This window comes from Eutrigla gurnardus (genome assembly GCF_963514095.1).
Source record: "Eutrigla gurnardus genome assembly, chromosome: 7".
NCBI lineage: Eukaryota > Metazoa > Chordata > Actinopteri > Perciformes > Triglidae > Eutrigla > Eutrigla gurnardus.
The window spans coordinates 29,586,322-29,593,599 of NC_139921.1; positions in this window are offsets into that span (position 1 = coordinate 29,586,322).

Genomic DNA, 7,278 nt, shown 5'->3' on the forward strand with positions numbered 1-7,278 from the left:
CCTATATCCCTCAGTCTAGCGCGCCTGTGTTTGTGTGTCTGTGTGTGTGTGCGCGCGCCTGCATGCGAGAGAGAGAGAGCGAGAGGAGGGGCTGACTGACAGAAGAGGTGAGAGCCGGTGAAGTGCTGTTAAAAAAAACGTTTGTTTTCTGTGCAAGACTATGGTAAACACTTAATCGCCCGGGCGTTTAATTGAACCGGCGTTTATTTTGCCAAATGAGGTCGGACCCCGGCGGCTATTAGAGCACAGGCGCGTATTTGTACGCGGGCGATTATTTGGTCATCTACGGTATGTCGAAAGAAGTCATAGTATAGTATGTCGAAAAAAGTCATAGTATATTATGTCGAAAAAGTCATAGTATAGTATGTCGAAAAAGTCATAGTATAGCATGTCGAAAAAAGTCATAAAATGTCAAAAAGTCATAGTATAGCATGTCGAAAAAAGTCATTATATAGCATGTCGAAAAAAGTCATTATATAGCATGTCGAAAAAAGTCATAGTATAGCATGTCGAAAAAAGTCATTATATAGCATGTCGAAAAAAGTCATAGTATAGTATGTCGAAAAAAGTCATAGTATAGTATGTCGAAAAAAGTCATAGTATAGCATGTCGAAAAAAGTCATAGTATAGTATGTCGAAAAAAGTCATAGTATAGTATGTCGAAAAAAGTCATAGTATAGCATGTCGAAAAAAGTCATAGTATAGTATGTCGAAAAAAGTCATAGTATAGCATGTCGAAAAAAGTCATAGTATGTCGAAAAAAGTCATAGCATGTCAAAAAAAGTCATTATATAGCATGTCGAAAAAAGTCATAAAATGTCGAAAAAAGTCATAGTATGTCGAAAAAAGTCATAGCATGTCGAAAAAAGTCATAAAATGTCGAAAAAAGTCATAGTATGTCGAAAAATGTCATAGTATAGCATGTCGAAAAAAGTCATAGTATATTATGTCAAAAAAAGTCATAGTATAGCATGTCGAAAAAAGTCATAGTATAGCATGTCGAAAAAAGTCATAGTATAGTATGTCGAAAAAAGTCATAGTATAGCATGTCGAAAAAAGTCATAGTATGTCGAAAAAAGTCATAGCATGTCAAAAAAAGTCATTATATAGCATGTCGAAAAAAGTCATAAAATGTCGAAAAAAGTCATAGTATGTCGAAAAAAGTCATAGCATGTCGAAAAAAGTCATAAAATGTCGAAAAAAGTCATAGTATGTCGAAAAATGTCATAGTATATTATGTCGAAAAAAGTCATAGTATAGCATGTCGAAAAAAGTCATAGTATGTCGAAAAAAGTCATAGCATGTCAAAAAAAGTCATTATATAGCATGTCGAAAAAAGTCACAGTATGTCGAAAAAAGTCATAGTATATTATGTCGAAAAAAGTCATAGTATAGCATGTCGAAAAAAGTCACAGTATGTCGAAAAAAGTCATAGTATATTATGTCGAAAAAAGTCATAGTATAGCATGTCGAAAAAAGTCATAGTATGTCGAAAAAAGTCATAGCATGTCAAAAAAAGTCATTATATAGCATGTCGAAAAAAGTCATAAAATGTCGAAAAAAGTCATAGTATGTCGAAAAAAGTCATAGCATGTCGAAAAAAGTCATAAAATGTCGAAAAAAGTCATAGTATGTCGAAAAATGTCATAGTATAGCATGTCGAAAAAAGTCATAGTATATTATGTCGAAAAAAGTCATAGTATAGCATGTCGAAAAAAGTCATAGTATAGCATGTCGAAAAAAGTCATAGTATAGTATGTCGAAAAAAGTCATAGTATAGCATGTCGAAAAAAGTCATAGTATGTCGAAAAAAGTCATAGCATGTCAAAAAAAGTCATTATATAGCATGTCGAAAAAAGTCATAAAATGTCGAAAAAAGTCATAGTATGTCGAAAAAAGTCATAGCATGTCGAAAAAAGTCATAGTATGTCGAAAAAAGTCATAGTATATTATGTCGAAAAAAGTCATAGTATAGCATGTCGAAAAAAGTCATAGTATAGTATGTCGGAAAAAGTCATAGTATAGCATGTCGAAAAAAGTCATAAAATGTCGAAAAAAGTCATAGTATAGCATGTCGAAAAAAGTCTTAGTATGTCGAAAAAAGTCATAGTATAGTATGTCGAAAAAAGTCATAGTATAGTATGTCGAAAAAAGTCATAGTATAGTATGTCGAAAAAGTCATAGTATAGCATGTCGAAAAAAGTCATAGTATAGTATGTCGAAAAAGTCATAGTATAGTATGTCGAAAAAAGTCATAGTATAGTATGTCGAAAAAAGTCATAGTATGTTGAAAAAAGTCATAGTATAGCATGTCGAAAAAAGTCATAGTATGACGAAAAAAGTCATTATATAGCATGTCAAAAAAAGTCTTAGTATGTCGAAAAAAGTCATAGTATAGTATGTCGAAAAAAGTCATAGTATAGCATGTCGAAAAAAGTAATAGTATAGTATGTCGAAAAAAGTCATATTATAGCATGTCGAAAAAAGTCATAGTATAGTATGTCGAAAAAAGTCATAGTATAGCATGTCGAAAAAAGTCATAGTATAGTACAGTGGCGGCGCCAGGGAGGGGCTTGGTTGGGCTATAGCCCCATCAAGAATTGTGTCAGCCCTACCGTTAGCCCTACCATAAAACCACCAAGAAAAAAACAACAACAAAATAACCAAGAAAAGTGCGGAGTTCAACAGCACCACCACGTCACGTCGTAACGGCATTCAGGCAGCTGCGATGACAACTGTCACTGATCTGGGTTCATTAACAGACTGTACTGTCCGTACGTAAACGTCACTCATGTGAGCCCGTTTTTAGTGTATGCTCGACACAAAGACAGCAGGCTACTAGTGTGTAAGCTACCTGGCTCTAGCAGTTCGCGTTAGCGGCTTATAGTCACTCACGTTAAGTTAACGTTAGTAAGCTGGTCAAAATTGATCATGGATACATTTGTTTTTAAACGTCGTCGGACGGAACAACAGATGGCGGTGGCGGGCGTGTTGGATAAAACTACGGACGCACCGTTGACACCTGCAGGGGAAGATGACCACTCGGGTCCCGGCTGTTAACGTAACTATTCACATTTCGCTGTCTCTGTCTCTCTCTCTCACTGTGTGCGTGTTTATAGCTGTGGGAGGGTGTTGTTATATATTCACATTGAAATTCTGACATTGATTTGAGCCCCACCGTCGTATGAGTTAGCCCCACCGTAGTTGAACCAGAAAAAATACCGTGGCGCCGCCACTGCCTTTGATACATGTCACATCCCCCTCTCTCTCCCATGTTTCCTCTCTATCCACAGCTAAATACAAAGGTGTCTATGCAAGAAAATAATCTTTAAAAAAAAAGGCCTTGATCATATTGTTAAAAAAAGGTCATGCTATAGCATGTCGAAAATTCACGAAAAAGTCAGTCAGAATATATTCATAAAAAAATATTTAAAATTGTTAGTCATAAAAATCGCTCATATCGCTTGATGAGCCATGATCAATTTTTTCAGGAAAAAAAAAAGTCATACTATAGCATGTCGAAAAAAAAGTGAAAAATCGACAAAATTCATAAAATGTTGTAAAAATGATGTAAAAGTCCTAACATATGCTTCTATATCGCGTTTCAATCAAAATCTGAGTGTAGTGAGTGCAAAATAGTTATAAAAAGGCTTGTTCATGGCAGGCAGGCAGGTGGTTGAGTGGTTAAAGTGCATGCCATTTACCCATGTCTGCATATATGCACTATACATATATGTTTTGGACACTCGGGTGAAGAGAGGGGCTGAGCTGTCAACTGATCACCACCTGGTGGTGAGTTGGATCCGCTGGCAGGGGAGGAAGCTGGACAGACTTGGCAGACCTAAACGCGTTGTGAGGGTCTGCTGGGAACGTCTGGTGGAACCCTCTGTCAGGGAGGTCTTCAACTCCCACCTCCGGGAGAGCTTTGACCAGATCCCGAGGGAGGCTGGGGACATTGAGTCCGAATGGACCTTGTTCTCTGCCTCCATTGTTGACGCGGCTGTTCGAAGCTGTGGCCGTAAGGTCTCCGGTGCCTGTCGTGGTGGCAATCCCCGAACCCGGTGGTGGACACCGGAAGTAAGGGATGCTGTCAAGCTGAAGAAGGAGTCCTACCGAACCTGGTTGGCTCGGGGGACTCCCGAGGCAGCTGATGGGTACCGGCAGGCCAAGCGTGCTGCAGCACGGGCGGTCGCTGAAGCAAAAGTTCGGGTCTGGGAAGAGTTCGGGGAGGCCATGGAGGAGGACTATCGGTCGGCCTCGAGGAAATTCTGGCAAACCATCCGGCGCCTTAGGAAGGGGAAGCAGCCCTCCACCAACATTGTTTACGGTGGAGGTGGGGAGCTGCTGACTTCGACTGGGGATATCGTCGGGCGGTGGAAGGAATACTTCGAGGATCTCCTCAACCCCACTGACACGTCTCCCATTTGGGAAGCAGAGGCTGGAGACTCAGAGGTTCATCCACCCATTACACGGGCTGAAGTCACCGAGGTAGTTAAGAAGCTCCCCGGTGGCAAGGCACCGGGGGTGGATGAGATCCACCCTGAGTACCTCAAGTCTCTGGATGTTGTGGGGCTGTCTTGGTTGACACGTCTCTGCAACATCGCGTGGCAGTTGGGGACAGTGCCTCTGGACTGGCAGACCGGGGTGGTGGTCCCTCTATTCAAAAAGGGGGACCGGAGGGTGTGTTCCAACTATCGGGGGATCACACTTCTCAGCCTCCCCGGGAAAGTCTATTCCAGGGTGCTGGAGAGGAGAATTAGGCCGATAGTCGAACCTCGGATTCAGGAGGAACAATGCGGTTTTCGTCCTGGCCGTGGAACACTGGACCAGCTCTATACCCTCCGCAGGGTGCTTGAGGGTTCATGGGAGTTTGCCCAACCAGTCCACATGTGTTTTGTGGACTTGGAGAAGGCATTCGACCGTGTCCCTCGTGGCATTCTGTGGGAGGTACTTCGGGAGTACGGGGTCGGGGGCCCTCTGCTAAGGGCTGTTCGGTCCCTGTATGACCGGAGCAGGAGCTTGGTTCGCATTGCCGGCAGTAAGTCAGACCTGTTCCAGGTGCATGTTGGACTCCGGCAGGGCTGCCCTTTGTCACCGGTCCTGTTCATTATTTTTATGGACAGGATTTCTAGGCGCAGCCGTGGGCCGGAGGGGATCTGGTTCGGGAGCCACTGGATTTCATCCCTGCTTTTTGCGGACGATGTGGTCTTGTTGGCTCCTTCGAGCCAGGACCTCCAGCATGTCCTGGGGCGGTTTGCAGCCGAGTGTGAAGCAGCCGGGATGAGGATTAGCACCTCCAAATCTGAGGCCATGGTTCTCGACCGGAAAAAGGTGGCTTGCTCCCTCCAGGTCGGGGGGGAGTTCCTGCCTCAAGTGGAGGAGTTTAAGTATCTTGGGGTCTTGTTCACGAGTGAGGGAAGGATGGAACGCGAGATTGACAGGCGGATCGGTGCAGCGGCTGCAGTAATGCGGTCGCTGTATCGGTCCGTCGTGGTAAAGAGAGAGCTAAGCCGAAAGGCGAAGCTCTCGGTTTACCGGTCAATCTACGTTCCTACCCTCACCTATGGTCATGAACTTTGGGTCATGACCGAAAGAATAAGATCCCGGATACAAGCGGCCGAAATGAGCTTCCTCCGCAGGGTGGCGGGGCGCTCCCTTAGAGATAGGGTGAGGAGCTCCGTCACACGGGGGGAGCTCGGAGTAGAGCCGCTGCTCCTCCACATCGAGAGGAGCCAGTTGAGGTGGCTCGGGCATCTGCATCGGATGCCCCCTGGACGCCTCCCTCGGGAGGTGTTCCAGGCATGCCCCACCGGGAGGAGACCCCGAGGAAGACCCAGGACACGCTGGAGTGACTATGTCACCCGGCTGGCCTGGGAACGCCTTGGGGTCCTCCCGGAGGAGCTAGGGGAAGTGTCCGGGGAGAGGGAAGTCTGGGCGTCCCTGCTCAGGCAGCTGCCCCCGCGACCCGGTACTGGATAAGCGGAAGAAAATGGATGGATGGATGGATGCATATATGCAGCAGCCTCAGGTTCGAATCCCGGCTGGAGATCCTTTGATACATGTCACATCCCCCTCTCTCTCCCATGTTTTCTCTCTATCCACCGCTAAATACAAAGGTGTCTATGCAAGAAAATAATCTTTAAAAAAAAAGGCTTTGATCATATTGTTAAAAAAAGGTCATGCTATAGCATGTCGAAAATTCACGAAAAAGTCAGTCAGAATATATTCATAAAAAAATATTTAAAATTGTTAAAGAGTCATAAAAATCCCTCATATCGCTTGATGCACCAAGTCTCAGTGTAGTGAGTCCAAAACAGCCATAAAAAGCCATGGTCAATTTTTTCAGGAAAAAAAAAAGTCATACTATAGCATGTCGAAAAAAAAGTGAAAAATCGACAAAATTCATAAAATGTTGTAAAAATGATGTAAAAGTCCTAACATATGCTTCTATATCGCGTGTCAACTTCTATATCGCGTGTCAATCAAAATCTGAGTGTAGTGAGTCCAAAACAGTCATAAAATGGCTTGTTCATGGCAGGCAGGCAGGTGGTTGAGTGGTTAGAGTGCATGCCATTTACCCATGTCTGCATATATGCAGCAGCCTCAGGTTCGAATCCCGGCTGGAGATCCTTCGATACATGTCACATCCCCCTCTCTCTCCCATGTTTCCTCTCTATCCACCACTAAATACAAAGGTGTCTATGCAAGAAAATAATCTTTAAAAAAAAAAAGGCCTTGATCATATTGTTAAAAAAAGGTCATGCTATAGCATGTCGAAAATTCACGAAAAAGTCAGTCAGAATATATTCATAAAAAAATATTTAAAATTGTTAAAAAGGCATAAAAATCGCTCATCTCGCTTGACGCGCCTAGTCTCAATGTAGTGAGTCCAAAACTGCCATAAAAAGCCATGGTCAACTTTTTCAGGGAAAAAAAAAAGTCATACTATAGCATGTCGGAAAAAAAGTGAAAAATCGACAAAATTCATAAAATGTTGTAAAAATGATGTAAAAGTCCTAACATATGCTTCTATATCGCGTGTCAACTTCTATATCGCGTGTCAATCAAAATCTGAGTGTAGTGAGCGCAAAATAGTTATAAAAAGGCTTAGTCATATTCCCCCCCCCCCCCCCCCCCCAAAAAAAAAGTCATACTATAGGACGTCGAAAAATTCACGAAAGTCAGTCAGGATATATTCATAAAAAAATATTTAAAATTGTTAAAAAGGCATAAAAATCGCTCATCTCGCTTGACGCGCCTAGTCTCAGTGTAGTGAGT